Source organism: Bacillus rossius, chromosome 1, assembly GCF_032445375.1.
Source record: "Bacillus rossius redtenbacheri isolate Brsri chromosome 1, Brsri_v3, whole genome shotgun sequence".
Lineage (NCBI taxonomy): Eukaryota > Metazoa > Arthropoda > Insecta > Phasmatodea > Bacillidae > Bacillus > Bacillus rossius.
Genome location: NC_086330.1, coordinates 88,349,622 through 88,373,854, shown reverse-complemented (window position 1 = coordinate 88,373,854; position 24,233 = coordinate 88,349,622). Strand labels below are relative to the sequence as shown.

The window sequence follows — 24,233 nt, the reverse complement described above, 5'->3', positions numbered from 1 at the left end:
AGAAAAATAATTTCCAAAATTCTCATTCCTTACCAAACACAATGTTTTATTACGCTATAAAGTTGTGCCTAAACCTTTAGTGCTCCACGGCCTATATCTGACCAGAGAGTACACCGAAACAAACAAGGACAGCACTAATGGCAGAAATGTGCATTGGAAAGAGAGAGTACATGTCCATTGAAGTAACACTGCAAACTAGGGATGAGACACGCTGCAGCCCGGCAGAGGTGCCAGTTCCAGGACAGAGTGGTGGATGTGGCGAGTCCTGACCACCCGTTCAAAGGTGTGTGGCGTGAGCCGTAGCAGCAGAAAGAAGGAGCGCAGCGGAACAAGAGAGGAGGGTCGAGCTGCGGCGAGGCGGGCGGCGTGCCAAACATCTGACGGGTTCGTGACGTCACGACGGGGGGACAGCAGCGTGCATGAGAGGAGGAGAGGGGGCCGGCTCGCCACACTTCCGGGGGCGGCGTGGCTCTCACCTGGCCGCCCCTCGCCACGCACCGCTCGGCGCGTCAGTGGCTGGACGACACACGCACCATGCAAAATTGTATGTCTTTATACAAAAAACCTATAACACTGCCCCCCCCCCACCCCCAGAAAAAAATTAAAATTCATAAAATGAAAACATTTAATTAAACATTATTTTAGTCTAATAAATAAGTTTAAGATTAGTGTGTTTAAGTTTCATAAATCAATTCGTATTATACTTACGAATAAACGTGAAAATGAATCAATTTGAAACCAATCGAAAGGTTGCTCTTCCTGGAAAGTTACAATTTTGTGACATGGTGTCGAACACACACACACATATGTGTGTGTGTATACATTACAAAACTATGTTCAATAGTGATGTGTAGTTAGTTAAACAGTCTGGGCCAGTCATCAATCTGATACCCTTTCAGGCTGAGTACGACCTGTCTATCGTCTGCATCGCCTGTGAGAAACCAATACAGGCGTGGCATTAAGACAGGCCATAGGGAAACAGACGCGTGCGTGTGGCTTGTCCTGATAACTGCAGGTGGTCTGCTCTTCGTGGGACATCCGTTGTGGGCGTAACTGCGTTAGGAAGCGTCTTATCTAATAAATTCTTGAGGGAGGGATTATGAATATAGATTGCGAATTTGTTTGGCGTCTTTACAACGGTCTACATGAGTTACATTTCTTCGAAAACATACGAAAAAATATCAAACTCTTTTTAGGCATGACAAATATAGTACTCGATATTAAGTGGTAAAGGCAGCAGTGCAGGTAGGTGTCGCGATGTTTACTTCTCCGATATAAAACAACAAACCGACTTCAGTGAAGTCCCCAACAAGAGCGATCTAGGACTCGCCTGTGAAGGTCTACCAAGTACTTCAGTTAGACTACACTGAAGGGCAAATCCAGAATGATGGGAGAGGGCGAAATTAACTTTTTTGATACAATTCGAGTACATTTAGAATGAAATATTTAGTACCTACTTTTTATTTGTGGTTCAAAAAACGACCTATTATTTATGGCTAGGGACCAGAAACATTTGCGGGTTCAATGACCTGTAGGATGGATTCCATATATATAAAGTCCTAAATTCATTACTCATTTATCTATAAGTAGGGCCATTATTTATTTTTTTTGCGAAAAGATTTCGAGACAAGCTGTGTTGTAAAACTTTGCATCATCGCCTGTATTTCGTGACTGGTTGAGTTTCTTCCAGGTGGATGCTCTCTGTCAGCACACGAAAAGGCAATGGCTTCTCTTGCAAATGGCCGCCGGTCAAATAATAGTAATTAATGGCGCAGGAATACCATATTGAAATCTACAAGTTGTCCATAAAAAAGGTCCCAGTTTCAATGGTATATTATAAAAGTTTAAGTTGGACTATTCACAACAAACCATACATCAAATTGAGTTATACAGCACACATCCTACCTAAAGTCCAATTCCTCCTACACTTTGGTCAGCAAGTTAGAAGTAATGGAAGCAATAGTCTCTTCAATCCTGTACTAGGTAGCAGCGGAACGTAGACACGATCTTTTATAAAGCCCCAAAGAATAAACAATACATAGAGTTTTGTTCAGCTGAACGTAGAGGCCAGCGAAAAAGAGCTCTGTCGTCTCGACCATTACGACCAATCCAACGGTCATGGACATCGACATTCCACCACTCTCGTATAAAGAGATTCCAATGGGAAGGGAATCCATCCAAATAAATCTTACAGATCTACCCTCTACTAAATGGGTACTAAATATAGGTGGCGCTGCAACTGAGATAACAACAAAGCAGTACCCGCGCATGCGCTTACCTGTTTGAGTTACTCTTTAATTATGACCTCGAACCAAAATTCTACAAAGCTTAAAGTTGATAGTATTAAAATTTATAAGTGGGATCTTATGTTATGGACATACTGCATTAAGATTACAGGTTGTTTCACGAAAAATTACCGTCTATATTTATTGTGACCCGCCAAATTCGCATTACATGTTGGTACCAGGAAAGACACCACAAAAGTGTGCCTAATCAAGACAATGTCATGTGTGCACTGGCTGCTGCCACGCTTCACATTCTCTAAGGGTCGCATATGATCAGTTAAGATGATTTTATACATGTTTGCTATTGGTAGGGCCATGCAGATTTCGCGAAAAGATTTTGAGACCAGCTGAAAGTTAAAACACTGTAGCATCGTCTGTGTGTGTTTCGTGATTGGGTGAGTTTCTTCTAGGTACGTGTCGATTGTAACAACACCAATCACAGTAATTCAGTGCGGAAGCAAACGCGTCTTGAATGGCTCGGCCAAATAAGGCAACGACTTCTTTCGCAGACGGACGCCAATCACAAGGGAAAAAAAACCACTGGTGCGGGTATACCTTGATGCAGTCTAATAGGTGTGCAGATCTTGTCGCGAAAAATGCCTGCCCCTAGTTATTGGCTTCTAGTCCTTCGGGGCGTGTCTACAGACCCGCTATCCAATGAGAGGTTCATACAAGAGTACAAAAATTTGCATTCTAGACTGTCGTTAATTTTAGAGCGAACTGCGAAGTTCACTTCTCATTTGACATGAATAAAGCTTTAGCCGAGCAAAATAAGTCACTTGAATGCCTAACTTTCGTGTGGTCAGCTCACACTCATTCCAGCATAAGTACAGGTGACAAAACTTGACTGGTTATGGGTTAACTCGGAGATGTGGAATCCAGCATCGTGCTCCAGTACTCTTGTACTCGAAGCTGTGGAATCCAGCATCGTGCTCCAGTACTCTTGTACTCGGAGCTGTGGAGTCCAGCATCGTGCTCCATTTCTCTTGTACACGGAGCTGTGGAGTCCAGCATCGTGCTCCAGTACTCTCGTACTCTGAGCTGTGGAGTCCAGCATCGTGCTCCAGTACTCTCGTACTCGGAGCTGTGGAATCCAGCATCGTGCTCCATTTCTCTTGTACTCGGAGCTGTGGAGTCCAGCATCGTGCTCCATTTCTCTTGTACTCGGAGCTGTGGAGTCCAGCATCGTGCTCCATTTTTCTTGTACTCGGAGCTGTGGAGTCCAGCATCGTGCTCCAGTACTCTCGTACTCGGAGCTGTGGAATCCAGCATCGTGCTCCAGTACTCTTGTACTCGAAGCTGTGGAGTCCAGCATCGTGCTCCATTTCTCTTGTACTCGGAGCTGTGGAGTCCAGCATCGTGCTCCATTTCTCTTGTACTCGGAGCTGTGGAGTCCAGCATCGTGCTCCATTTCTCTTGTACTCGGAGCTGTGGAGTCCAGCATCGTGCTCCATTTCTCTTGTACTCGGAGCTGTGGAGTCCAGCATCGTGCTCCATTTCTCTTGTACTCGGAGCTGTGGAGTCCAGCATCGTGCTCCAGTACTCTCGTACTCGGAGCTGTGGAGTCCAGCATCGTGCTCCAGTACTCTCGTACTCGGAGCTGTGGAGTCCAGCATCGTGCTCCAGTACTCTCGTACTCGGAGCTGTGGAATCCAGCATCGTGCTCCAGTACTCTTGTACTCGGAGCTGTGGAGTCCAGCATCGTGCTCCATTTCTCTTGTACTCGGAGCTGTGGAGTCCAGCATCGTGCTCCAGTACTCTTGTACTCGGAGCTGTGGAATCCAGCATCGTGCTCCATTTCTCTTGTACTCGGAGCTGTGGAGTCCAGCATCGTGCTCCATTTCTCTTGTACTCGGAGCTGTGGAGTCCAGCATCGTGCTCCATTTCTCTCGTACTCGGAGCTGTGGAATCCAGCATCGTGCTCCAGTACTCTCGTACTCGGAGCTGTGGAGTCCAGCATCGTGCTCCATTTCTCTCGTACTCGGAGCTGTGGAACCAGCATCGTGCTCCAGTACTCTCGTACTCGGAGCTGTGGAATCCAGCATCGTGCTCCAGTACTCTCGTACTCGGTGCTGTGGAGTCCAGCATCGTGCTCCAGTACTCTCGTACTCGGAGCTGTGGAGTCCAGCATCGTGCTCCAGTACTCTTGTACTCGGAGCTGTGGAGTCCAGCATCGTGCTCCAGTACTCTCGTACACGGAGCTGTGGAGTCCAGCATCGTGCTCCATTTCTCTCGTACTCGGAGCTGTGGAATCCAGCATCGTGCTCCAGTACTCTCGTACTCGGAGCTGTGGAGTCCAGCATCGTGCTCCAGTACTCTTGTACTCGGAGATGTGGAGTCCAGCATCGTGCTCCAGTACTCTTGTACTCGGAGATGTGGAGTCCAGCATCGTGCTCCAGTACTCTTGTACTCGGAGCTGTGGAGTCCAGCATCGTGCTCCAGTACTCTTGTACTCGGAGCTGTGGAGTCCAGCATCGTGCTCCAGTACTCTCGTACTCGGAGCTGTGGAGTCCAGCATCGTGCTCCAGTACTCTTGTACTCGGAGATGTGGAATCCAGCATCGTGCTCCAGTACTCTTGTACTCGGAACTGTGGAGTCCAGCATCGTGCTCCAGTACTCTTGTACTCGGAGATGTGGAGTCCAGCATCGTGCTCCAGTACTCTTGTACTCGGAGATGTGGAGTCCAGCATCGTGCTCCATTTCTCTTGTACTCGGAGCTGTGGAGTCCAGCATCGTGCTCCATTTCTCTTGTACTCGGAGCTGTGGAGTCCAGCATCGTGCTCCATTTCTCTCGTACTCGGAGCTGTGGAATCCAGCATCGTGCTCCAGTACTCTAGTACTCGGAGCTGTGGAGTCCAGCATCGTGCTCTAGTACTCTCGTACTCGGAGCTGCGGAGTCCAGCATCGTGCTCCAGTACTCTCGTACTCGGAGCTGCGGAGTCCAGCATCGTGCTCCAGTACTCTTGTACTCGGAGCTGTGGAGTCCAGCATCGTGCTCCAGTACTCTTGTACTCGGAGCTGTGGAGTCCAGCATCGTGCTCCAGTACTCTCGTACACGGAGCTGTGGAGTCCAGCATCGTGCTCCAGTACTCTCGTACTCGGAGCTGTGGAATCCAGCATCGTGCTCCAGTACTCTCGTACTCGGAGCTGTGGAGTCCAGCATCGTGCTCCAGTACTCTCGTACTCGGAGCTGTGGAATCCAGCATCGTGCTCCAGTACTCTCGTACTCTGAGCTGCGGAGTCCAGCATCGTGCTCCAGTACTCTTGTACTCGGAGCTGTGGAGTCCAGCATCGTGCTCCAGTACTCTCGTACTCTGAGCTGCGGAGTCCAGCATCGTGCTCCAGTACTCTTGTACGCGGATCTGTGTCGAGATGTCACAGCGCAGTTCCGCGCAGGTCGCTGTACCCGCGCATCCCCTGCGCGCCTGGCGGCGGACTGCGAGGTCACGGGGAGGTCACGGCCATGGTTCACACGCTTGCATGCTGTCTGCTCCACGACCGGCGCAGCTCGGATACAGTTCTTGTTTACATAACATTTCTGCACCGTTAATTATATTCTTAAATTTGTTGGTGCATGGGATTCTTTTTGTGAAATGTTTTAAACTGAGTGATTTGGCGCTCATTTAATTTCAATTCCCATAGCAATTTGTTTGTTCGTAGAAAGGTGCATCATTGATGCGATTTGTTACTTAATTTCTTAATCTTATAAAAAAAATCCCCTACAAGTATAATATATAGAAGCAAATTAAAAATATATACATGTTTTACAAAGTAGTGTTTTGCGTCATCTCTCCTTGAATGTTTAGGTTAGATGGTGCAGATGGCACAAACATTAATATTTATCAAAACATCTGTTAAAATTTATATCTAAACATAGTACATACAAAACACCTTTTATTTGACAGCAACACGAAACAAAAGTGTAAAAATTAATTAGCTTAAAATTATATTTCTTTGTAATATTTTCCTAAATAACTTAAATACAAATACATATTTTTGTGTGTTCTAAGCCAATTTTCAGTGTGATGTAGAGCACAGTGAAAAGTAAATAAACACATAAAAAAATGTTTTCTTAGGAGACGTATTGGAAATATTATAACATAAATATACTTTTGGGTCCGAAATTTTTTTCTTCATATTATCTATACTACAATCGTTGCAGCTACTCACGTATACAGTACATGTCTAGTGCAAACACTTTCCGCTCTTACAACACTTAATCCATTCTGCTTTCTTCTGAGTAACGAAATAGTTTTCCCGGCATTCTGCACATTCATGTGTTTCATCCAAAAGTCAATCACTTGGTTTGTCACTGCTGTTAAAGTGTATGCTGATGAGCTCGATCTTTTATTTCCTTATCTCTCAAAACCTTGTTCTTCTTTGTTATATTTTTTATAAATTGAGCACATCTGCCGATTACTTTCTTTTATCTCTCTTTGCGGTTTGCATCTTGAGCACTGGACTGATTTTGTTCAAGACAGTACGTGAAGAATAGTTACTTGAATGCTGTTGATGTGTAGGAGGAGACTGTGTATCAGTTGGGCGTGTTGAACGAACTGGCTTAACTGAAGAAGTACATATGAAAGTGTGTTGTGCTAGAAACAGGGACTGGCACATCCAGTACTGATAAGCAGGCACATGTTTCGCGAAACATCTGAGCGCTCGTTAGACTGCAAAAGAGTATGACCAAGGTAACAGTTTGTCAGTTGTGATTGGCGGCCGCCTGCAAGGGCAGCCATTGCCGCCTTTGACCAGGCCAATCACGACGAGTTTGCTTCCGCGCAAACTTGCTGCAACTCGCGTGCCGACAGCAGACGTGTACCTGAGAGAAACCCAACCAATCACGAAACACAGACGATGCTATAATGTTTTGACACGCAGCTAGTCTCTTAATCTTTTCGCTAAAAATTCATGCCCCTACTGATAAGTACGGACATGCATATTTCGCGAAAAGATTCAGAGACTAGCTGAAAGTTTAAAAAAAAAACTCTGTAGCATCGTCTGTGTTTCGAGACTGGATGGGTTTCCTTCAGGTACATGTCGATTGTTACAACACCCATCACAGTAATTCAGTGCGGAAACAACGCGTCCTGGGTGGCCCGGTCAAATAACGCAACGACTTCTCCCGCAGACGGCCGCCAATCACAAAGAAGAAACCGCTGGTGCGGGTATATCTAGTTGCAGTCTAATAAACGTTCAAATTTTGTTCGCGAATAATGCCTGCCTATAATTATAAGGAACAATGCTGGGTTGTTTGGGATGACTTTGAGGTTGTCGCAGCATCTGAAATGGCAAACATGCAGCCTATAAATGGCATTGAGTTTTGAGAGGATGTAGGCTTCCGCCAAGCTCTGGAACCTCAAGCAGCCTTATATACTGATGCTGCTTTGTTCCATTCTGATCCCAATAATTTACCATCTCTGTATTTAGTGAGTCCGTCTTTAACGTTTTGTTTCATTAAAACCTGTATTATTATTAATTTCTTTTAGTAAGCCAAAAAAGACATGCATAATGGCCGCAAGGCCTGCTATGGTAGACAAGCCAGTACCACAATTCTTTTTATGAGCCAGTTCAATCAGTTATACAGTATTGCAGTGCATCAATAGGTTGACACTATGAAGTTTCTTCAAAACAAATTAAACATTTCTTTGAACCATTGAATGAATAGCTCAGAATTCAGGTAAGCTTTATTTGGGGATTCCTTATGCCTAAATTTAAAACCCTGAGAAATAACGTTAGTAAACTCTCTTTTCTTGTATACTTTTTTGAAGATTATTACTAGGAGTAAAAATCTACCCTCAGAATTATTATAGACTACAACAGTTAAAGTTTCACTTTTTTTGATAGGTCAAATGTACAGGCATTTTTTAAACTCTAAGAACTCAAAAAAGTCCTAGTTTGTTAATAATTTGGATTCTAGATTCATCCATATTAAAGGTACGTACAGGCCCATCCATATTAAAGATATTTACAGGCTTATCATTGAAATCGTTCTCACTCATGGTTTCGTCCAACAATTCCAAATAACCTTCAGCTTACTCCAGATAGAGCCCCAGCGCACTTACGACAGACAAACCTTGTGACTGTCTACGAACTGTGACCTAGGTTTCACAACATGAATGACTCGAACAATATAAATATTGTTAAAATCTTTCAGCGAAAAATAAAAGTTTAAGAATAACATTTAAGACAGAAAATGTTGCGTCATCTCTTCCTAAAACTAGGTACGCTGTATGTACCAATATCCAGGATGAGAAGGCGCATTAAGTTTCTCGCAGTGCATAAAAACAAACTTAGCTAATAATGCACCCAGAAACCCCTTTTTTATAAAAATGAACCGGATAAGTAGTATTCATCATTATAAATAGCAGCATGTTCGAGAATTACACGTTTAAAGACTAATGAAATGTAAAATCAAGGACTTGAACAGGGTACTTTTCACAAATAATCAGTATTTTCCGGAGATGAAAGCGATTTACGGTGGAGTAAGCACAGTTACGTTCAAACTGAATGTCTGCCGAACACTCCCACACGCTTATAGTGAAATCTAGCGAGTAGCAAAAGAACTATAACAAATGCAACAACTCACCCGGTGCGCTAACTCGCCCTGTTTTACCTCAATTAGCTGTAATTTTTTTTCCTTTTTGAAATCATTGTAATTCAAAAATGCATTAACTTCTAAACATGACTGACAAGTGTAGTAACTGTATTTACAGCGTCAAAAAAATATATATTAGGGTGCACCCTGTGTCGTAACGAATGCCCAATTTTATAAACGTACCTACCATTAAAAATAATTGTTTCAATTAGAAATGTCTACTATCTCTCTGACATTATGTATACTGAACTTACAGTGGACTCTCTGTGATCTGCGTATGCACCTATCGCTGGCCTTCATTATGACGATACTAATGTTAATACTGTGTGATGTAAACAATACCATACGTTATATTCAGTACTAGTTTGTTGTAAGGCGAATACGGTGCCCGTTGAAAAATTATGAATATAACAAACACTTTAATTTAATATACACAAAATAATTATTTTAAATTCAATTTATGTCAATATTGTGCAAAAGAAAATTATTATATATATGAAATGATAAAACACATTTGACAAAAAAGGTTTTTTAATATTAACCACTTGAATAACTACTTGGCGTGTTAATATTGTCTCTGGTCATTAAATAATCTTCCTTGCTGTGGATTCGATTCAACCTACTCCACGATGGCAACTATGTTGGCAGTGCGATTCGTATGAAGATGCTCAACTGACTAGAGCTTGCAAAAAACATTAGCATGTTACAATTCAAATGTGCCTTAAAATCTATTAGCGATCAATTTAATCCTATCATTAGCGCTGGAAAATTGACACAAAAGTGGTTGATAGATTCATATTTGCAAGTGGAGGCCAACAACTTGAATTATATTAAACAGATACCTATACGCGGCCAAGCGTGGCAAACTTAGGCCACTGAAAAATCCTGAAACTATCGGCCTCCCCAAATACGACGCTACATTATCTTTGCGCCACGGACTCGGCAGCAATGCTAGGAGGAACAGTTTAGCAAAAAGCAAAAAACAAAATTTATAAAGTGTTACAGAGTCATTCAGTGAGTCAATGATGAGCGCGTGTGTGTGTGTGTATACACACATACTAAAGCTGCTAGCACGAGAAGCGTGTCAGCTAGTTTGAAACTATCAGTTGATAGTCGTCACTAGAGCAGCTCGTGTTGACAGCAGCAGGCGAGCAACTGTGGCGTGAAGCAGTCCCGCTACCCGCGGCTGCGCGCGGCGGTGTAGCGGCGTCTGTAGTGCGACACCGGGCCGAGACGCGGCACGCTCACGTAACAGTCAGCAGCCAGCCTCGCCGCCACGTCTAGTCGGAGTGTTGTTGAGCTGCACGCCAGGGAGCTTCTTGGTGCTCATCGACTACACGCGAGAAGGCACAGTGCAGGACTGGCACATTTACCAATTACTCATAGCACGATATCGCTGTCCCACGGCGAGTGTCAACTTGACAAGGCCGTCACGTGAGTGAACATGTTTGCCCTCACAGCTGAAGGAGGTGCGCAGGTTTTTAATCTTTCCTCATTTTCCTGAACATTGCGAAGCTACTGGAGAGCCTATTTAGTTCCGCAGTGACAACAGCAGGCTCCCTTCAATCACTCTCACGTACACACTTCTCTGTCCCTAATTACCAGTTCAAGTGGACAACACTCCGCTAAGCGTCCCCAACAATCCACAACATTCATCAAGTTTCCAGCTTAAACTGCACATAAAACTCGTTACTTTATTTACTGGCGATTACAAATTAAAATATTGTTACAAGTGGGAAAACAAGTGAGGTAAATATTGCCAAATTATTACCTAAAGTTTAATTTATTAGCTTTTTTTAGTTTACAACTAACTAAATGTTCGTCCACAAACTAACGCAACTTTGTAAGTCCACTTTTTACTCTTCCCAATGGAGCTCGACTCGACAGTCGCTCTCTCTCCTGTTCGTCTCTACCACTCACCTCTGCCCCAACGCACTGCATCGCTCCTCTCACTCGTCCGCCGCACACCCACCACAGTCCCGATGCACCAATCTTCGTACAAGAAGCGCGTCTCTCGCCGACCGCTATCACCAAGGGCTCACGCAGGTCGCTCCGAGGATCCGCCAGTGTCGCTACCAGTCTCTGTCACGCCCACACTACTCGCCGCAGCCACCGTAACCTCATACTACTCGTCGCAGGCTGACCTCCATCTTAAATACCTACCAAGTCGCGCCCTGGAAAGGTCTCGTAACCCTCCGAAGTGTCGTGTCATCAGAATCTCCGATTTAACACTCCGTGAACAAAGGCGTCCTAGTTCGCCACTTCACGCAGACGGGGCTCTGAGTACAGCCGAACCCTCGAGAGTTGCAGAGAATCTCCGGGCTCAATGCAAAGCGCCGGGAATGAGAAGGAGGGTAGCGAGGCGCCGCTGCTAATCGGATTAGGCGTGCAGCAGTAATGAATCGCGTCCCGCCGGCCAGCATCGTCGCTAGAGTTCTCGTAACAATATCATAGATTCATAATTTTTACCACTATTTTAAGAGTGAAATTATGTATTAAAATGTTAAATTTCTTTCAAACTTCAACTTTAGCCGATCATCTTCTACGCCTTTCGTCATGGTATCTTTAAAAGAATTCATGAATATATGTTTAGACTAATGAAATCATAGTATTAAGTCGTAAGTAGAACTAACGTATTTATTCGCTAAATAATTTTCTTTGGAAAATCATCCAAAAATAATTTTAAAAAATATAATTAATATAAATTTTAAGAAATAACGTTGCTAATAAAGTTAACAAAAAAAACAAATGGTCCAAATCATTTATGGACAAAGTGTACATGCATATATGTATATAAAATATTTTAAAATATTATAGTAAAATGTTTTATACAATGCATACATTTGCAGGCATTACAGGGTGTATGGTTGAGATATAAGTATATTTAAAGGGAGGGGATGTGGATGGAATAACGTTTCCGCTATTTGTTTTCAAATTCTTTCCATTGTTAGTGGATATTATATATATATATATATATATATATATATATATATATATAAATTTCGGAGGGGAGGGGGAGATTGGATGTACCCTATCTCCCCGTATCCCACCAAATAGTAATTTAACTCTGTAGACCTGAAAGTAGAAAATTCACACTCCTAAAAAATAAATCTAATATAGATTGGCTTTAAAAAATTAATAAGCCAGACATACGCAATGCTCATGCACTGTACATAGATACACTAGATGTTGATATCATGTTACACTACAGACACTAAAATGAGGAAAATAAATAAACTTGGCAACGGACGTGACGTTACCTAAAGCTGTGTTGTCTTGCGGCAATCTAAATGCCGGCTGTTCTCTGCATCACTCTCTCGCCGCGACGCAGTGAAAACTGCCCCGGTCGGTGGGGCGTGACTGTCGCCGGAGAAACTGCCGAGTAGTCCGTGGCCCAAATTTTTCCGTGACCCGTGTTGCCCGTAGCTTGAGTTTTCCCTGGCCCACTATATCCGTGCCCCACGTTGTCCGTTGCCCGGATGGTAAGTGCCCAGAATTTTCGTAGACCGAGTTGTCCGTGTTCTAGGTTGTCAGTATTCCATGTTGTCCAGAGTTGTTCGTGATCTACGTTGCCCATGGCCCGAAATGTCCATGGTCCAAGTTTTCCGTGGCTCGGGTTGTTCCTAACCTGAGTTAACAGTGGCCCGAGTTTACCGTGGTTCCAGTTTGACATTATCGGTGGTCTGTGTTGCCCGTAAACTAAATTGTCCCTAGCCCGTGTTGCCCGTAACCCGAGTTGTCCCTGGACCATATCCGTGGACCGAGTTTTTAGTGCTTAAGTTGTTCGTGGCCCGAGTTGTCCGTGGCCCTAGTTGTCCGTGACCCCAGTTGTCCGTAGTCCGAGATGTTCGTAGTAAGAGTTGTCGGTGGATCAAGTTGTCCGTGTCTCGAGCTGTCCGTGGCCTGAGTTTCCTGGAGTCCGAGTATGGCCCGAGTTGTCCTTGGTAAGTTGTTCCTGGCCCATGTTGCCCGTAGACCGAGTTGTCCCTGGCCCGTGTAGCCCGTAGCCAAAGTTACCCGAGACCGAAGTTTCTCGAGTTGTTCTAGTTCAGAGTTGTCTATGACACAAGTTGTCACTGGCCCGTTTTGCCCCTGGCCCGAGTTGACCGTGTCCTGAGTTGCCCGTAACCTGAGTTATCTCTGGCTCGTGTTGTCCCTGACCCATGTTGCCCGTCATGGCCCCCACATTCTATTACGGGCCCTGGACCCAGGATCGGAGATCCCCCCCCCCCTCACCAATTTTACAGTTACGTGCTACATTATAATGGCATGGTTATTTCTTACCTACACTCTTTTTAGAATGTTATTTAACCTGAAAATACAGGGTATAATTATGGTTAATATTTTATTTTTATAAGTCCAAACTAAGCTTTGTTTATAAAATTATTTTACTTTAAAATAACCACAGCAAGTATTTATATTTATTTCACACACTAAGATAAAAATGAAAATAGTTACAGAAAAATAAAATTATCTGTATGTGTGTAAATTCTTCTAAAATTTCAAGGATAAAAAATATTCAATTTTTTTCTAGTTTGTAAAATATTATAATAATTAAACATTTAAAAATAAACAGGGCTGGGCCAGGGGTCCACCCAGCCCCATCCTTGGGAGGCCATGTTGCCCGTAGCCTGAGTTGGTCCTACCCCGTGTTGCTTGTAGCCCAAGTTGTCCGTGGTCCGAGGCCTTAGTTGTTCGTGACCCGAGTTGTCCATGACCCGAGATATCCGTGGCCTGAGTTTTCCGGCACACGAGTTGTCCGTAATATGAGTTGCCCGTGGCCTGACTGGTCCTAGTCTCAAAAACAAGTCTTAAACTAATACCATTAATACAAATGTCTTGACACATGCCGCAGATATTTTTGAACTGTTGTAAATTTTCTATCGTAGCATGTTAAAATAAACTAGCGCCCAAGAAATTTGTGGTCCCTGCTTGTATGATGCGTGTATTGGAAAGGAACTGTCAAATAGCACATCTAATAGCGTGGAGATTTGAACACAGAGCACTAACCTCACAAAACATAATTCTCGGCGAGATCACTAAAATATGACTCATGGTATAATTACGGCGGGCTTACTGACAACTATGAAAATATATAAGGGTGAGTTTCTGTAAGTTGAAACACCTCTTGAAATCTATAATTTGTTTAACTATAACGGCGATGATACCAACTTCCCCCACTATAATTCATTACATTCTATGTCACTGCGTAACTAAGATAATTACACAGGTATAAAAATAAAAGAGAAACAGTATATAACTTCCGTATTGAGATTATAAATCAATATCTTTTTACAAGCTGGGCGAATATATTATTCATACTTTGCTGTAAACACGAATAAGTTTCGGCCTCGCCTTATTTGAGAAGCATAAAATTTTATACCCAAATACTGTAGATTTAATTGCAAGAATTAATTGTAAAAATTAATTTAAACACAGCGGCAGAGATAGCTCGTGGGAACCATCAGCCCGAAATAAATTCGATAACGTGAGTAAATACCGCTTCAATCACAGATTATTTTTAACTAGCTGCCCGACCCGGCTTCGCATGGCTATACTAATGGAAAAAAAATTTACAGTAATGGTAAATAAAAAAAATTCAGTGAAAATGTATTACAATGCTGTATAATGTACCGGAGAGAAAATGAATAGCACCGATGGTTTCCCGACTCGTGCACGCAACGTACAACTGATGTACCCGTACTTCGCTATGGCAGTCTACAGGCAGATCACTCTTGCACCGCTCATTATACATGCCCCTCCTTGTGGGTACGCCACTGCCGCGCGAAGCCCGTTGCCATGGAGACGCAGAAGGCATGAACAATGCAAAATCCTGTTCTCATGCAGACAAGGTACCCACTGTTGCCTGGTTTTAACCACCCATGGGATCTAATTTTCGGAAAATTTCATCCAGCGTAACATAAGGAACATTACTGTGGAGTTTCAAGTCTGTAAAATATATATACTTGAAAAAAGGGCAATAAAAAACAAATTAAACACAGAGAGAGGAAAAACATAGTTTAGGTTTGCGATTTAAAGTGATAAAAAGTATTTAAATACTAATTTAACTCTTATAAGGGTACTGATTGCTTCGTTGTTAATATCACACGGGTGTTTTTTACTTGTATGGGAAAATTAAGAATGATAAGGCATCTAGTGCTTGTTATAGCGCCTGCGGAATTGTCAACACACTCTTCGTACGTGTACTGCATGTTGCATCTAACCCCCTCCAATGCATTTGATTCTAAATTGGACTTTTAGTAATGATACCTAATGTTATTGATAATATAATATAGCCTATAGCCTTCCTCGATAAATGTACTATCCAAAACTGAAAGAATTTTTCAAATCGGACCAGTGGTTCCTGAGATTCGCGCGTTCAAACAAACAAACTCTTCAGCTTTATAATATTAGTATAGATTAATGACTAGGGACCGGAAAAATTCGCGGGTTCAATGACCTGTAGGATGAACTCCATTGTTCTACGTACACTCGGACAAATGTCACCCCTCATTGGCTGCTGTCGAGACATCCCAACGTAGCAGCCTGTGATTCGATACAGCTTTGCTTGGGTGTTTCTCATTGGCCCAGAGTCATCCAGGTGAGTCGTGAGCCAATAGCAGAGGCAACACAGAGGTACAACTATTTGATTTTTAACCTACCGCGAAATGAATCCACGATTTTTTCCGGTCTCTATTAAAGATACATCTTGATACACCACCTATCTCTAATCCCTGTTAGGGTATAATTGGGGTCGTGTATTCTAATCTTCAAGTTGTCTGATTATCTTGTCCTTATTCATCCTTAAAGGCTGGTTTTCTGTGTGGGGTCTTTTTTTTAATCACTGCTATTATCCTTGTTCTTGCTTTTTGAGCTTGGATCATGCTTCTCACATCGAAATTTCATCCAATTTCTTTCATACTTACTTTCCATGACGTCTTAATTAAAATAAGATTAAAATGTTCCTAATCACGTCCATAGACGTGTTTTCGATAGTCACACTTATTCTCATCTTACAGAATGTCGTACTCCAATTAGCATTGTATTCATTCAATTTCATTTATAATTAATTTTACTCTTCCTTATTTTATATCCTTCTTCTATCATGTTTCTTTCTTTCAAAAACAGTTATTTTCCATATCTTCCTTCTTCATATGCTACTTTTTAGGTAGAGTTCTAAGAAATAATATCTATTCTAGCCGTTACCATGTTGCGACTTCCCGAAAATTTTTTATACAGTTTTATGTTTCATTGTCCATATACTCCAAAACTATCGTCTACTCAAAAGTTTATATATATATATATATATATATATATATATATATATAAAATTATGTTGGTATGTACGTAATGACGTCGATAAATTCACACACCGTTTACCGATCGCCATGAAAGTTGGCACATCGAGGTGTTTTTTCATTTAAATGACCCTGCAGCGCATCAACTTCTAAACCATTCAATCTATCGCCATGAAAATCGGTATACATAGATATTTGAACACGGAGAATATTTTCGCAATATTTATTTTGCTATAACTCGCCACTATATGTGGCTGCAGCGCATCACCTTCTAAACCGTTCAACCGATTGCCATGGCTAAACAGAAAATCATAGGTCATAGACATACAAACAGCAATTTTCCTCTATGTCCACCTCACTGTCATATAGCGCTATCCATTTTGCTTTAACCCGCAGAGAATATATCACTATGTGTTCAACCCGGGCAACGCATGGTACTGCAGCTAGTATACATATAAATTGCGATATATATATATACATCAAAATTATATGGACACGATAACTGCCCTAATTTTTCACAAATAACTTCCAAACTGATATATAAACTACTAGCTGTGCCCGCAACTTCGTCCGCGTGGAATAGTGTCTTTGGGTAGCGTTTTTAATTATTTAGGCTAATTATTTTACAAATAAGACACATACGTTTATCACCAAACCACTCAAGAATGTAACCATTGGTTAGGCTCATCATAATCCAATAACCTTAACCAAAATATAAATTTAACAAAAATTAAAATATAAAATATGAGAATATCACAAATAATGCTATATTATATATATATATATATATATATATATACATATATATATATATATATATATATATATATATACACTTCCAAGTTAAGTTCTAACAGCATGTATACCCAAAAACTTAAAGTTATTTGTATTTCACGAAGAACATTAATTAAATAAACAAAAAATCGTGTAAGCAAATCGAATTGTAATCATTTTGTGAATAATAATGAATTTGCAGCGGAAAAAAATCAGTATTCGCATGCGTGTGGCACAGTTGTCTGCCCTCACGTGTTATACCCGTTCGGGTAAGCATACTTAGGCATATTTCCCCACCTACACCGCGCCGTACCACGCCGCGTAACCCCCCCCCCCCCCCCCCCCCACACACACACACACACACACACACGCGGCTGCACAGCGCTCATTGGGTACGGCGCGGTGCTTGGTAAGTTTCTTACTCGCGTGAACTTCAGTTTCACATTTTGTAATGACTCCGTAAATTTTACATCAGAATAGCTCTAATATTTTGTATCTTGTCGCAAACTTAAAAAACCTTTCACATAAACCTTACATATTTCCATACAAACTTTCATCCCCTATTCCCTATTGTTATTATACACCCTTGAGGGTAAAACTTTTACGAACTTTGAATGTCATATTTATTTATATCGAATCAACAGCCTAAAAAATTAGTTTCAAGCTTCTAGCTCTAAAAATGACGATACTTCCATACAACTTTTCATACCCCCCTTTCAACCCCTTACAACCCTTTTTTTCGCATTAAAAAGTAGCCTATGTCCTTTCTCAGGCTCTAGACTATCTGTGAACAAAATTTCATTTAAATTGGTTCAGTAGTTTTGGCGTGAAAGCGCGACAGACCGACAGACAGACTTACTTTCGCATTTATAATATTAGTAAGGATAGTAATGAAAAATAACAGTCTAATACGTTAATAGGCGATATCCGACCAAAGGGGTAGAAATGGGGAAGGTTTTTTGAAAAACATAAAAATCACTATAACTCCCATTATATGACGAACATCACATCCGTTTGAACGTGTTATAACTCGTAAGAGTAATACCAAAAACTGTTGTTAAAATAATTTCTTAATACGACCAACCATAACTGCAATAAGTGGAAAAAAACAAGGGTTGGAGGACAAAATAATCATAATTAACTGTGTTCGTAGGCACACCATCGAATTCATTCAAATTGTTTGTAAATCTTATAATTTTTATCTTAAACCTTTTTCTGAAACAATTTTTGAGATGAGACACTGCTGTAGGGGGTTGTAAAAACAGGGGTAGAATTTTAAAAAAATTCGTTATTTCCGTACTATGTACACTATTAAATTCGTTCTAATTTATTGTAAAACCATAAATTATTGTCTACAACTTTGGACTGAAATAACTGTTTTTACGACCAACCATTACTGCAAGAGGTGGAATAAACAGGGTTTGAATTACCAAAAAAAAAATCAAGGCTCCCTTAGTAGTCATACCATCAAATCAGTTCAGATTGTTTGTGAACCCTATAAATAATATCTAAAAATTGTGTCTGAAACTATTTCTGATACAACCAACATTGCTGCAAAAGGTGGATAAAGAGGGGTTAAAATACAAATAGAAATATATAACTCCCTTAGTAGGCATTCCATCAAATCAGTTCGAATTGTTTGTAAACAGTATATTTTATCTAAAACTTTTGTCTGAAAACATTTTGATAGTACAAGACATTATATATAGCAAGGGGTTGAAAAAAACCTGTGTTTGAAATAAGAAAATAAAAACTACCTATTATATACATTATATAATTTATTTTTATTTTTGTTTAACTTACTAAATAATTTCCAACTCTTGTTGAAATAAATTATTAAGTAAACCAACCATTACTGCAAATGGTGGATAACAAGATAACTAAAAAAATTGCAAACTACCATAGTAGGCATATAGGCATAACATGAAAGGTTATATTAAATGCTGGATGCATTGAGTTAAAAACATTCAAAATATTTTTCTGTATGTAAAATGAGAAAATGTTTAATCGATCATTTTCTAATATTGTAGAACATGTAGATGTTATGTACATTAAATTCTTTAAATGGTCCAGAAGTTTATAGAAGTTCCCTAAACATTTCCAGAAGAAATAGGTATACTTCGAAATCTACCTACACCTATAGGCTGTGCCAAAAGGAATTTATTTTAGTATATGTTCTTAGTTCTTTTTCTACGTATATTTTCATTTTCAATCATCCTTGATCGGTCTTGTGGTTGCTGTTGCTGTTGGATGTATCGTTTCATCATAGAATATGGAAGAAATTTTGGATGTTACAATTGCAGTTGTGTCTAATTATAAAAAAGAAAAAAACACAAAAGCAACCAAAGAGTATAAAAAAATGTCTGTCACGACCCTCAGCTGATGGACTGATTGTTTGGACTGGCAGTTTGGACTGGCGAGACGCTGTTCCCACACACGGCAGTTCGAACTGAGGGTTCTCGAGCCCACAGTCCGAATTGATGGCAAGCCATCAGTAGATCCGACAGATCAGTCCACCGTCCTTGCTCACACACGGTAGTTCCGACTGTAAGGTTCCGACTCATAAGTCCGAACTGACGCGCAGTCTTCTCGTCGTACATGGGACAACTACGAAATTTGAACTGTAACCATAACATTAGAAGGCGGAGAAATGAACATAAAGGTTTAATGCAAGGTCATCGGGTACTTTCAAAAATCTTCAATGGGTATTTCATGTCTAAAAATAATTCTGAAGACACGCGTTTTAACCCTTTCCACTCGCCTATAAATACAGTTGAAAAACGAAATACGGAAACAGAACAACCCCTCCGCCCTCAACGCATTCTTAAACTTTTTTCGTAAACAGACACAACTCAGATATCTTGATCTGTTTTCAAATCGCGTGGTTTCTTCTGACGCTCCGCACACTGTATGCGTGCCCAAGTATGAGGCCTTTGCGACGCCTACCACTACAGCGAGGCCACACAGAAAGCTACGCTATGTTCGCGATGTTCGCTATGTTCACTGCGCCAGGTGGCCAGACAGATCAGTCTAGTTCGCGATGTTGGAGATACGCATGCCGTGGGATTTAAGTGATGATTCCGACGATGATAATATTCTGCTGGCTCTCGCAGGATGTAAACGTAAAAATAAATGGGTTCATGAAGTTAATCTAGCAACAAAAGAATTTGAACAATTTCACTATTTGATGAAGCAGTTGCTTGTGAGGACGAAACCAAATTTATAGATCATTTCAAAATATATACAACTCAGGTTGATAGCATTCCTTTGAAATAAGATCCCAGGCATTGTCCTGCCTTATAAATTCTTCCGTGGATTTATTTCATAAACATGGATATTTTCGTAATCATTCAATTAACTTTTCCGTCGACATAACTATTTAAAGCACAATACTGAGAAAAATTAAACCTTACAAAAAGCGAAACGCAGCAGTATGATACGCGCGAAATAAGATGTTTTTGCTTATCTGCGCATGCGCAAAGTCAGCGACGCGACGTTTAGAAAAATAGCCGAGAACCAAACACCCGGCGACCAGTAGCGGATCCAGAAGGGGGGGGGGGGGGGGGGCTAAGGGGCTCAAGCCCCCTCCAAAAGCATCTGGGTCCACTATTGTTTTAGTGTTTACCTTGATAAAGCCTAGCCTCAGCTGGGTCAAGCCCCTCCCAAACCAAAATCCTGGATCCGCCACTGCCGGCGACGTCGCCAGAATCGCCAACATAGCGAACATAGCAAACACAGCTTTGTGTGGTCAGTGACATCTGAGTTGCATCTGGCTATATTTTACTCGCGTAGCGAACATCGCGAACATAGCGAGCATAGCGCCCGTGTGGCCGTAGCTTACGACCTTCGGGTCTCATTGCACGGCAGAGGTCATCTTACTGCTCGCGGTCTGTACAACATCGCTCTGCGGCTCAAGGCCATGAGCTCAGTTCATTACAAACACGGGTGTTACTAACTCTGCGAAGCCACACCAGTGCTGTCCGTTTGCGACCTGCGTTTTTAAAAGGCCGAACACGTATATTCATATTTGGCAATGTGATTATTTATTTATTAGCATTTACTTTTGCCAAATATAATATAAAAATTATTGAACTCTTACAGCTTTCACAAGATGAATTAACATTTAAAACTAAGCTGCATATTCATTTACAATGCATGAAAATAAACAAAAACAATCTTTAAAAAACGCCTAGTTTGGCGCACTATATTTACTGCGCTCTAATTACTACTTTAGAAATAAGTGGATTCGGACATCGGACATTGCAAATCTAGACAGGGCAGTTTTCCGTGTGACAATGAACACAGTGTGTTGTTGGAGGGGGAGGGGGGGAGGAAACGTTACGAAAATGTATGCACATATGCAATTATATATGCGAGCTTTCTGTGAAGGCAGAATGCACAATACCTGGAATCACATTACACAAAGGAAGCTATGCATTTTTAGAATAATAATGCAACCGTCCAAAGCCCCTGTGATTGACGTAAGTTATTTTATTTATTGCTTAGTTACATTATTACAGCATCTAGAACCTATTTTGGCAAGAATTAATTCAAATAACCAAAATATAAGGTACAGACTGTGACTTTGCCCAGGCGAGGTTGTGTGTGGGCAGCTTGAGAATGCTCGGCCAGGGTGTCGAACCCACGCTCGCCTGCACGGAGCCCACACGGGGACACTGGCCGCGGCCTTGAGCTCACGGCGGTGGGCATTCTCGCCGCTAATTGTCCGTTCGAACGGGAAACGTTCTCTACTCACCGCCGGGCGACTTTCTAACCGCGAAGCACACCAGCTCACATAGCAGAGACGCTGTCGACACTCGCGATGTGTGTCAGTGACGTGGAGCGCGACAACATCACCCCTCCCGCACAATGCCACTCGTTGACTGATGACTGACCATCCGTTGCAATGTTGCCACAACCTGTAGCTGGTTCCCCCTCCACCCGACACAACATACCAGCGCTGCCTGCCATCTAGTTCTCATTCGCTCAACTACACGCCCCGACTGTCCAGCCGCCGCAGTGTTGCCACAATCTGCAGCTTGTTCCCCCCAAACACTTGGTCCTTCCATCGCTGCCTGCTATCTAGTGAACACTCGCTCAACTACTAGCTTATTAATATATAGAAGCGTTCTTGAACCCATCTAAGGCTTTTTTTTTTCGGGAACAGGTTTGCTTATCATGCTAATGTGTGGGTATTTTCTAAATAAAGAATCATTAGCTCTAAAACTTGGTGTTTATTATTAATAAATAATTTTGGAAAAGCGCCTTAAATCGCTCGCAAAAAAAAATATGAATCATGTTTGTACTTCTCGAAAATATTGTAATTACGATATTATAATTGTGCTATGCCGTATTAAATTTTATGTTGTACTCTAATAATGTGAATAGGATTTTATTGCTCGGAAAATTGTGTATTCGTTCTTTTATGTCAAAGTGACAGACTTTGTAGTTTTATATAGGTTGACTATTATAAATTTATGTAAATAGAAACATAGTAAACTTTGCTTATCCATTGATTCATTGTATTGCATAGGAAATTTGTTTACTTTTACTATACCCGGTAATAAAATTAATTTATGGACTTTCATAAACAAATCTTTTGATGAAGATGTAAATAATGAATATAAAGAATGTCTAGCCTGGATTTTATGTTATGTTACCTTTATTGTTTCACAACATTTGTATACTTATGCAGTAGCATAGCCTACATGAGTGAGCAGTATAACAACAATATCTACCTATACCCACATAACTTTATATAGCAGTATTCTTTTAAATTAAACAAAATCATAGGTTACATCAAATTCCAACGATTATTGAACAATTGTTTTCTTTAATATATCTTGAAACACCTATGGGGAAAAAAATTTATAAAATACTAATTATTTTAAAATAGATTACACAAACAATATTTTGAGCATTTAGACACAAATATAAATTTTGTTTGTTTAAAAATATTTGAGAAAGAACATTTAATTATATCGACAAGGTGTAGTTTAACAAAAACGCCTATTTTATTTTTTACTTGATACACCCAAAAATGGACGGTAGGTATAGCTGACGTCGTCCAACCGAAGGCCACCCTAAAGCCCGACCTGCAACCGCCAGTATTCAACCCCGCTAACGGAACGCGCCCCTAGCCATGACCCACCCGAGTCAGGCGAGCCACCAGCAACCAAGGTAGAACCCGGCCCCCCCCCCCCCCCCCCAAAAATAAACAGACCGTCATTATAACCAACCTCATTAAAAAACAAGCATAGATTATTAAACAATGTTACGTAATTATTTGAAGTTGGTCAACGAAAGTGCGACGTAGGAGTGCCCGGGCACTCACGTGTGTAACTACAGCAATACGCGTGTGAGTGTTCCCCTGGCGGCCTTCTGCCTGAATCAGCCAATCAGACCTTATGACATAATTATTCAAACCTTGTGTTGCGTCATTAACCCCACCAGAGCAATCTGACAAGAAACGAACAGTCGCTGGTGTGACGTAGAAATTCAAACATAATAATTCTTAAATACAATAACTTTCAATTCGTAGAAGGGACAAATGACCTTGATTCAGCCTTTATAATTAATATAAGAATTTCACATCATTAAATTCTCTTATTAACTTATCAGATCAGAAATTAACGTAATGAGGTCAACCCTGGCGCGAGGGCCACCGAGCCTCGGCCGGACGCCATGACATGACGCCAGTTCAACGCGACTCGTGGACCGGGGCGGACGCACGTCCCACGGAGAGACATCATCCTTTGTCCACACCGAGTTCACTTCTGGTAAATATAGTCATTCTTCAAACCCTTTTAATAATCTCTCCGTGTGTACCCGGTCCAGCTTTTCGGTCCAGGACCTAATCCGGCCGCATAAATATCACACCCCCCCCCCTGCACCACACTTGGTCCGCGGGGTAGGTGCATTATCCGGTACGGGCCGACTCCCGAGGACAGAACTTTTGTTAATCTCAGTCGCTCCGGCGCTGACACTCCCCGTAAGGGAACTTTTGAGCGAATTTAGCTGCGGTCCGCGCTCCACTGCCATGGACGCGAGCACCGCCTCAATACGCAGATTTACGGGATTGGCCGCCTCCAATCACCCTCACCCCTCGTTGAGCAGCCAGGCTCAGAAACGCCTAGGGACACGATAATACGGAATAATTAGTGACTTTGTAACATTTCTTTGTAACCTTGTGCAACGCACCCTCGTGTAACATTTTCTTTTGTAAACTTGTGCAACGCAACCTCGTGTAACATTTCTTTTGTAAACTTGTGCGACGCA

General features: G+C 41.6%; 1 protein-coding gene across 3 annotated transcripts in view; it reads right to left on the bottom strand.

Moving 5' to 3' along the window:
- Window positions 1-21,899, bottom strand: part of LOC134539384 (calpain-C) — a 114,635-nt gene extending 92,736 nt beyond the window's left edge. For 2 of the 3 annotated variants that reach the window (XM_063381386.1, XM_063381378.1), the window contains exon 1: window positions 21,712-21,868. The gene's annotated coding sequence lies outside the window, so the exon portion shown is untranslated. Of the gene's footprint in view, window positions 1-21,711 lie in introns of all 3 variants that reach the window. The other variant, XM_063381394.1, reaches the window with a different exon arrangement.
- Window positions 21,900-24,233: the final 2,334 nt, after the last annotated feature.